Source organism: Clupea harengus, chromosome 23 (genome assembly GCF_900700415.2).
Source record: "Clupea harengus chromosome 23, Ch_v2.0.2, whole genome shotgun sequence".
NCBI lineage: Eukaryota > Metazoa > Chordata > Actinopteri > Clupeiformes > Clupeidae > Clupea > Clupea harengus.
In genome coordinates, this window is record NC_045174.1 from 21428513 (window position 1) to 21439316 (window position 10804).

Consider the following 10804-nt stretch of genomic DNA (forward strand, 5'->3'; position numbering starts at 1 on the left):
CAGAATATAATGCTAAAATGCTCTAGTGCAGAAGTATCCAAAATATACACGGCCACCATGTGCAACCAGTCCTGCCCCCTCCAGCTCCTCATTTTTATTGGAAAACCTCCAAAGGCTGATGGTGAACCCAGGGCCAAGATTAGTGGGCTGATGGTGAACCCAGGGCCAAGATTAGTGGGCTGATGGTGAACCCAGGGCCAAGGTTAGAGGGCTGATGGTGAACCCAGGCTGATGGTGAACCCAGGGCCAAAGGCTGATGGTGAACCCAGGGCCAAGGTTAGTGTAATAGACACCACAGCCTGGGACACAGACTGCAGTGAGAAGGAATATAACCCAGCTAGTTTCACAAGCATGTTCCACAAGCATGTTCCACAAGCGTGTAAGTAGTGCCGCGAGGAAAACAAACTATTTGCCATTTGTAGAATGGGACTGTAGCCCTACCAATCTCATGTCATATCCCACATGCACACAGGCAGTGAGGTCAGACCCACTATATTCACCATTTACAAGTGGAAGTGCAACAATCTCATGTCATATCCCACATATTCACCCCTCACCCCTCTAAAGACATGCTACACATGCTATATACCATATGATAGGCACACAGGTGGGTAAGCCAGACCCACCATATCACAGGATGTTCTAAATACATGCTGTATACCATATGATATACTCCATAGACACATAGATCAGACCCATGTTAATTGCCATGTGATATAATCCATAGACACACAGGTGGTTAAACCAGACCCATGTTAATTGCCATGTGATATACTCCATAGACACATAGATCAGACTCATGTTAATTGCCATGTGATATACTCCATAGACACACAGGTGGTTAAGCCAGACTCATGTTAATTGCCATGTGATATACTCCATAGACACACGGGTGGTTAAGCCAGACTCATGTTAATTGCCATGTGATATACTCCATAGACACACAGGTGGTTAAGCCAGACCCATGTTAATTGCCATGTGATATAATCCATAGGCACACAGGTGGTTAAGTCAGACCAGTGTTAATTGCCATATGATATACTCCATAGACACATAGATCAGACCCATGTTAATTGCCATGTGATATACTCCATAGACACACGGGTGGTTAAGCCAGACTCATGTTAATTGCCATGTGATATAATCCATAGACACACAGGTGGTTAAGCCAGACTCATGTTAATTGCCATGTGATATAATCCATAGACACACAGGTGGTTAAGTCAGACCAGTGTTAATTGCCATGGCGATAAGGGCGAGACCCACCATATTTGCCAGCTGCAGGGTCCACTGCCGGACCAGCATCCGCTCCAGGTAGACTTCCTGTTCCTGTTCCTGCTTCAGCTACAACAACACAAAGGGGATTCTGCCATTGGCTTACAGGTTGGTGACATGTTGGCGGATTATGTGTTATGTAAATATGCTGTAGCTGACTGGATTCGTCAATTTGTTAAGTGATTGAAAAGTTGAAATGGAAAATGTAAACACCCGATTTGTCCTCTCCTCCAAGACATTCAGCACTTGGTGCTAAACAAAATACAGTTTTATTTACAAGTTTTATTTAGAACTGAATAAAATAATAGATCTGACATGACAACTTCATCTAAGACATTATACATTATAATATACATGAGATGAACGGGATGGATTACATCTTGAGTTATCTCGAAATTAAACTACTGTACATGATAATATGCAAATTAGCGCTCCCTAGTGGTTATGATGTGCAAGTTAGTGCCCTCAAGTGGTTATAATTAGGAGGGCTTCTTGTGTTTTAAACCTCATATGACAAACTAAAAAAGGTTCTTGTTTGTACTCTTGTTTGTTTGTTTGGCCCTAAAGGTGTTCTCCACTCACCTGGGACTTAACCAGGGGGCACTAAAGGTGTTCTCCACTCACCTGGGACATAACCAGGGGGCACTAAAGGAGTTCTCCACTCACCTGGGGCATAACCAGGGGGCACTAAAGGTGTTCTCCACTCACCTGGGGCATAGACCAGGGGGCACTAAAGGTGTTCTCCACTCACCTGGGACATAACCAGGGGGCACAGCAGGGGCATATCCATTTCCATAGCCTGGCAGAGGGCAACAGAGAGGGTGGAGAGGATTAAGATGATTGGTTAAAAACACACGTCTGTAACATGCTGGGCTGGGCTGGGCTGATTCTTACCTGTTTGACCTTTGGTGACCTCTGGCAACCCAGCTGGAGCTGAGAACAACCGATAAACAGGAAAGGGATATAACCAACCAATCACAGGCCATACACTCATCTCATAAACAGGAAAGGGATATAACCAACCAATCAGAGACAGGCCATACACTCATCTCATAAACAGGAAAGGGATATAACCAACCAATCAGAGACAGGCCATACACTCATCTCATGAACAGAAAAGGGATATAACCAACCAATCACAGACAGGCCACACACTCATCTCATGTTATTTATCTCAAATAATAATAACAATAATAATAACACAAACAACAACACAGACAATAATATGTTTCTGCACTATGGATGGACTGTGCCATCTGTAATGATAAGTGAAACATTACCCCCAACCACTAGGTGGCTGCACCTGTAACTGTTTGCATAAATAGAGCATCTATGATATGGAGACAATCGATTGAGACAGTGCAAAGCCATGCATGTTTAATGTGCTCACCGCGTTTGTTAAATAAAAGTACTTGTTCATTAAGTTCAGTATCTGCTTGAGTAGTAACATTACATTATCGCACTACAGGCTTTAAATAAAAGTACTTGTTCATTAAGTTCAGTATCTGCTTGAGTAGTAACATTACATTATCCCACTACAGGCTTTAAATAAAAGTACTTGTTCATTAAGTTCAGTATCTGCTTGAGTAGTAACATTACATTATCCCACTACAGGCTTTAAATAAAAGTACTTGTTCATAAAGTTCAGTATCTGCTTGAGTAGTAACATTACATTATCCCACTACAGGCTGCCATGCTGTACCAGGTGTAAGCAGACTCACCCAAACCATCACCATAACCAGCCCCAGGGTGGAGACCCTGGCCGTTACCATAACCTACAAACACACCACGCGGAGAATTACACACCACGCGGAGAATTACACAACGCACGGAGAATTACACACCACGCGGAGAATTACACAACGCACGGAGAATTACACACCACGCGGAGAATTACACAACGCACAGAGAATTACACAACACACAGAGAATTACACAACGCACAGAGAATTACACACCACGCGGAGAATTACACAACGCACAGAGAATTACACAACGCACAGAGAATTACACAACGCACAGAGAATTACACAACACACAGAGAATGACACAACGCACAGAGAATTACACAACACACAGAAAATGACACACCACACAGAGAATTACACAACACACAGAAAATGACACACCACACAGAGAATTACACACCACACAGAGAATGACACACCACACACAGGTCCACGGAGACAAACTGTTCAAGAGAGTAAGAGAGCAGACAGGTGAGGTAAGATTAGATAGGAATCTGGTGGCTAAATATCCTTACCAGCCTGTTTTGGTTTCCCACCGTATCCAGGGGCTGAGAAGACAAAACATGAGCATCTGGAGTTATATTTAAAATGGCTGGTCATTGTGGCATAGTTTTTAAAACAGAGTCAAGCTGAGAAGGATAAAATAACACCTCATGGACTCATAATGAGGACCTTGTAGAGAGGGTGTGTAGTCTCTCATAAGAGCACCGGTGTGTATCTCACCAAGAGGGTGTGTAGTCTCTTATAAGAGCACAGGTGTGTATAAGAGCACAGGTGGTTATACGAGCACAGGTGTGTATAAGAGCACAGGTGTTTATAAGAGCACAGGTGTGTATAAGAGCACAGGTGTGTATAGAAGCACAGGTGTGTATAAGAGCACAGGTGTGTATAAGAGCACAGGTGTGTATAGAAGCACAGGTGTGTATAAGAGCACAGGTGTGTATAAGAGCACAGGTGTTTATAAGAGCACAGGTGTTTATAAGAGCACAGGCGTGTATAAGAGCACAGGTGTGTATAAGAGCACAGGTGTTTATAAGAGCACAGGTGTTTATAAGAGCACAGGTGTTTATAAGAGCACAGGTGTGTATAAGAGCACAGGTGTGTATCTTACCTGGGCCGTAGCCGTTGCTCTGTCCACCCGAGGGGTAGCCTCCAGCTCCAGCACCGTATTCTGTGGACAGCAACACACTAAGCCATAGTACTCATCACAGCATCAACAGCATTCAACAAACACAGCAACAACACAGCACTCATCAACACAGCACTCATCAACACAGCACTCATCAACACAGCACTCATCAACACAGCCACCACAGCACTCATCAACAGAGCACTTATCAATACAGCACTGAACTGACCCTACGGCTGCAGAGATGTGACCTGACGTGACTGTACCTGGTTTAGGGGCCTTGCCTCGTCCTCCGTTTGCATATCCTGCTCCTGCACCATATCCTGAAAACACACACGGCAAACACAAGCATATTAACTCTCACAACATCAAAACACACACAGCACCGGAGTATATCAATACGAAAGCACACAATACATTGTTATATGGATGCTGTGATAAACCTTGAAAATGCAAACATAAACATCAATATAAATATATTAGTATATTAAGACAAATAGGTTTGTATCATAACACAGAAGAACACACACGCAAACACATGACAGTGTGTTAGACATTTGGACGGGATTGAAATACATTGTCAGTAAGCAGAACTTAAGAGGGTCTTCCTAGAAGAGAAGAATGCGCTCTTGAACAGATCTATCATGGTCCAGACTCACAGGTCACCATGGACACCAGTACATTCACAAAACAAAAGAATTCAGGAAGTATCATAGAAAAATAACAGACCATACATGCACCCTCTAGTGGTTATAATTATGAATTACATGCACACACACAAGACAACAGCACTCGACAACACACAGAATGAGAGACACAGACCTAGTGTGTTACAGCATCTGCACACAGACACATGGTAATGGACGGACTTTAAACACCATGCAACAAACACACACACACACACACACACACAGAGACACACACACAGAGACACACACACAGACACACACACACACACACACACATTTACCATTAGGCTTCCGTCCGTATCCGTTAAGCATTCCACCTAATGTCCCATAACCTAGGGACCATTCACAGAATGAGGGGGTATTTAAGACTCAACTCCTCAACAGATTCACATCCATTACAGGCTACATGTACATTGTGGCTCTGAAAACAAACATGGCAAAGAAAAGACACAGGAAAAACCAACAGATCATTTGTGAAAATAAAATATGAAAAAAATAAGATACAGAATAAAAAATAGAATAAAATGGTTTTAAGACAGAGATTAGTACACAAACACAAAAACCACGGACCACAAGAATATCGACAGACAGCACTGACACAAACACACTGACATACAGAAAACTACTGACAAACTAAAGACACATACTGGGACTACGGAGATAAGGATAGCTCTAATATAAGTGAGTTAACACACTGCTGATATGGACCATAGCTACGAAAACATGCTCTACACACTTTCATGCCTCTTCAGAAAAAGAAGCATGCATGTACAAACTAATTTATACACTCAAACAAACACAGAAAAGCACACTCATACACAGAGTTATGCACCATACACACACACACACACACACACACACACACACACACACACACACACACACACACACACACACACACACACACACACACACACACACACAAACACACAAGCACACTCATACACTGAGTTATGCACCATACACACACACACACACACACAAAAACACACACAAGCACACTCATACATCGAGTTATGCACCATACAGTTCTTCCCAGAAATTCTTTGTAGTGTAAAACATGAACATGCTGCATTCGCTGTTGAGCAACACACACACACACACACATACATTTACGGGACAGGAACAACACAACATGAACGACGCATAAGTCTTTCTGGGTTTACCGGGGTATGGCAGTTTAGTCCATTGTCCATTCGGACGTCCGTCTGGACCACAGTCTGAATGACACGAAATCGACACAGCACTCATCAACACAGCACTCATCAACACAGCACTCATCAACACAGCCACCACAGTCTGAATGACACGAAATTCAGAAGAACGCATTAACCTTGAGAAATGTGTCTGTGTATGTGAAGCACGCATTAATAATGGGAAATGTCTGATGTCTCCAAAAACACTGCAAGGAATGTCGTGCATTTTTTTGTTTAAAAATAACAAGAACTGTACTTGCAACAGACATGCCTGCATGATGCAGTAACCAATTAAGTGTCGAGAGGCTCATTATAACCAATGTTCAGTGTCGAGAGGGTCATTATAACCAATGTTAAGTGTCGAGAGGGTCATTATAACCAATGTTTAGTGTAGAGAGGGTCATTATAAAGTCTATTTACCAGGCTTGGGTTTGAGTCCCTGTCCATTGGGCTGTCCAAGACCAGTAAGCTCTGAAGGGTTGGCAAGACAAGTGAACATGATAGCAAAAGCATACTTAACCAAAACTAAACAGGAACTCAAAACGCCCCTATTAAGATGCCTACGTTCAGTGAATAATAGCACCCAACTGACCTTATGTTACCTACGGTAAGCATGGGATAGCTGTACTTAAAACTGTAACGAAACTCTAGTGAGTGAGAACCACACTGAAGTGAGAGGTTAGGTTACGAGGCCGTGTTATCCGCAGGGGGTAAACACCTACCTGCAATCAGTTTGTTGACACTCAAACTGCTTGAATGTTTAGAGAGGTAAGTGTTTTTATACTCAAACTGCTTGAATGTCTAGAGAGGTAAGTGTTTTATAGTCAAACAGCTTGAATGTTTAGAGAGGTAAGTGTTTTATAGTCAAACAGCTTGAATGTCTAGAGAGGTAAGTGTTTTATAGTCAAACTGCTTGAATGTTTAGAGAGGTAAGTGTTTTATAGTCAAACAGCTTGAATGTCTAGAGAGGTAAGTGTTTTATAGTCAAACTGCTTGAATGTCTAGAGAGGTAAGTGTTTTATAGTCAAACTGCTTGAATGTCTAGAGAGGTAAGTGTTTTATAGTCAAACTGCTTGAATGTCTAGAGAGGTAAGTGTTTTATAGTCAAACTGCTTGAATGTCTAGAGAGGTAAGTGTTTTATAGTCAAACTGCTTGAATGTCTAGAGAGGTAAGTGTTTTACACTCAAACAGATCAAGCAGAGAAAATACCCATCATGCACCTGGACACTTCGCTGACACTACAGCATGCACCCGGCATGCAACGGCAGCTCCAACAATAACAAGGCAGATAAACAAACAAACAAACAAACAAACAAACAAACAAAAGATAAACAAACAAACAAATGGGATACTGAAGGGGAAACGTGCTGTGCTGAGGAGGGACTGAATAATCGGGAGGGTAGGGCAGACCCATGCAGCTATGTCACCATGGCAACCCCAGGCCAAAGGTGCCAACGATGGAAAGAATGTGCTGAAAAACCCACCACCACACCATGAAGGAAGAAGTCCGAATGCCACAACTCACAACTCGACACACGTGAAAGCATGCACTACAATGTGACATCCGTGGACTGACGAACTCCAGACGTAAATGGATGCGACAACAAGAGTTTGGACACACAAGTGTAACAACAGACATTATTCACTCTTTATTCTAGAGACAGGACCATTGATGGACACCTCTAACTATTAGGACAATCCGACAAACAAATGAACACACACATACATACATATGCATGCCCACACACACACACACACACACACACACACACACACACACACACACACACACACACACACACACACACACACACACACACACACACACACACACAGACACACACCCACAGTCTTTACCAGGAGTGGCTCTGGGGCCCTGTACTTCAGTCTCCACTGCTGGGGTGTTATCAACGGGGCCTCCAGGAGTGATAGCGGCTGTGGGGACCCCTTTAGTGACCGCAGGCACATGTTTGGGGTTCACCGGGGCCCCAGGCTCGGGCCCCCCACTGGGCACCCCCTGTGGCTCAGGCACAGGCACACTTTTGGGGGGCTGGCCCTCAGGGGATGCCATGGGCCCCGGGATTTTGGGGCCCTTTGTCTCAGGAACCACTGGTTTCTGTTCAGGGACCGCACTTCCTGTTACATAACCTGAGAGGGGCGGGGCCAAAGTTTCATCATCCAATGGGGCGATAGTGTTTGGAACTAATACAACTGGTCTGATATATACACTCTTTTACACAGTTATATTTACACTGATGATCATAGCCTCATTTCCAAAGTTAAATGTTAAACATTCCCTTGAGATAAACTGTGGGATTAATTTCAGAGGGTTAAAGTTGAATGCACTCTAAAAATACTGATGATTAGCGTCATCAGTTTCAGTTAGAGGAAAATTAGATGACCCAACAGTCACTGAGTACGTTTACTAAACTTTATCAGTACCAAACTGAGGTTGGACAAAGAAAGAATCTCAGCTCCATACCTGAAGATCACCATGCAAAGTCATGCACTAAGAGTCAATGTTAACTCTATTTATTATTTTGGCATAATGCTGATTTATTTATCGAGTCCAGCATGCTTGCAATCATCATCATTTACATGACTTTCACCAACTAAAAATCTAGTCAAACGGGCAACTACAGACGTCTCAGATGTTCACACAGACATGTAGGAAATGAGTCACTCTACCAGCCAAACTACGAATCTAAACCAAAAGCCACTACTGTCTACTGCAGTCTAAAGCCTACAAGACAAGTCTACTAAAGATAGATAGATCACAAGCATAGATATTCACAGAAACACACACAGCTACTAGACCAGTGCACTACAGACAGAACAGTGGGTGACCTTGGCTATTCTCTTAATAGTCGCTGTGTTTAACTAAAGACAGAAAACATAAATATATATATATATATATATATATATATATATATATATATATATCAGGGCCAAAACGAGGGTTGGTAATCAGACAACTCTCTTACTGCTGTACCGGGAGGTTCAGATGTCTACAAATGATGAAGGTTTTTTAAGAGAACAGCCTTAGGTCACCTTGGGTTTCCTGCGCATAGTATTTTACCCATGTTCTCTACGTCCCAGACAGGGAATCCTCCTTTGGCTAATACGCTGTCAGAGCCTAAAGATCAGAATCACATTTTCACTCCGAGGTCATTTATTATAAGATAATTCATTTTAAAAGATCATTCTTAATGGTTTAGAGAGTTTTCATTTATTATAAGATAATTCATTTTAAAAGATCATTTCTAATGGTTTAGAAAGTTTTCATGAAACACACAATTAATCATTAGAGATTAGGTTGTTCATTTATAAAAAAAAAGTTAACTATGCTTGTAGTTTTAAAGTGTTGAATTAGTTGCACTTCCTGGTATGAAATGTAAAAGAAAAGGACGAGACTGTATGGCGACTATCAACAAGTTCACAAAAGTGCAGAAGGAATTGTAATCACAGCACACAAAACTAAAAACAACTTGTTCCGATAATGTACAGATAGATATGAACCTGACCCAAAGGCACATGATAAATGATTCACATATTGTAAATTAGTACAAATTGCACGGATCCACAGTTCCATTAGTTCATGGTAACTAACCATTAGTGCATGGTTACCACACACTTGCTAAAGTACACTGAATAAATCCCTGTGTGCATGCTTTTGAAATAGATAAGTGAAATAATCTTAAGTAAGTAAGTATTAGAAGTAAAGAGTAAAGTAAATAGATCGCATTTGACAAAAATGTGCTACTGTCAATAAAAAATACAAATGTTTTGAAGAAACCATGCATTACAGAATTGAAGATAATTCTGATGTTTCACTACACACAGCCTTAAAAATAAAACATTGCTAATGTTGCTAGCATTGTAAAGAAATCCCCATAGCAAAACATTGCTAATGTTGCTAGCATTGCCATGAAATCCCCATAGCAAAACATTGCTAATGTTGCTAGCATTTTCGTGAAATCCCCATAGCTAAAACAGACTAATCTCCATTAAACTACTCAGATAGCCACTGACTCTGGAGTGGGTCTGGCGTGAATCAGCAATCTGAATCCATTGCAGAGTTACCAGCAATCTGGGCAGCACAATAAGCATGTGGCATTAATGTGAAATCACACAGAGACACAATGTGTATGAATACATGTGAATCTTAAACAGCTCTCTGTCTTACATCAACATAAAAGAACTAAGACCCATGCTAACCAAAGCAAGCACATTACGCGCACACATGGTAATGCATGATAATTTTTCTAACCTTACCACCCTTACTCTGTTTAAAACCTCGCACTAGTTGTGAAAATGCTATCTTATCTTGTGTCAGACCTTGCTGTGGTGCTCTAGGCTTTTGGCTTTTCAGTTTCGGCACAGTTTTTGGAGGGTTTCCTTGTGGTACTACAGGTGCTGATTTTGATGATAGTGGACCCGGTACTGAGCCCTGTGGCACTGCTGCAGCTGGTACTACTGCCCCTACTGGTTTCTGGCTCTTACCTTGAGGACCACCTGACTGAGGGGTAACTGGTTTGGGGCCTTTCCCCTGTGGGACAACGGGGACTCCTTCGGGGGCGACTGGTTTTGGGCCCTTTCCTTGAGGGATGACAGGAGCAGCTTCAGGCGTTGAAGGTTTTGGGTGCTTCCCATAGGTAACGGCAGGAGGAGCTTCAGGCGTTGAAGGTTTTGGGGGCTTCCCGTAGGTAACGGCAGGAGGAGCTTCTGGAGTGACAGGTTTTGGGGGTTTTCCTTGCGTGACGGCG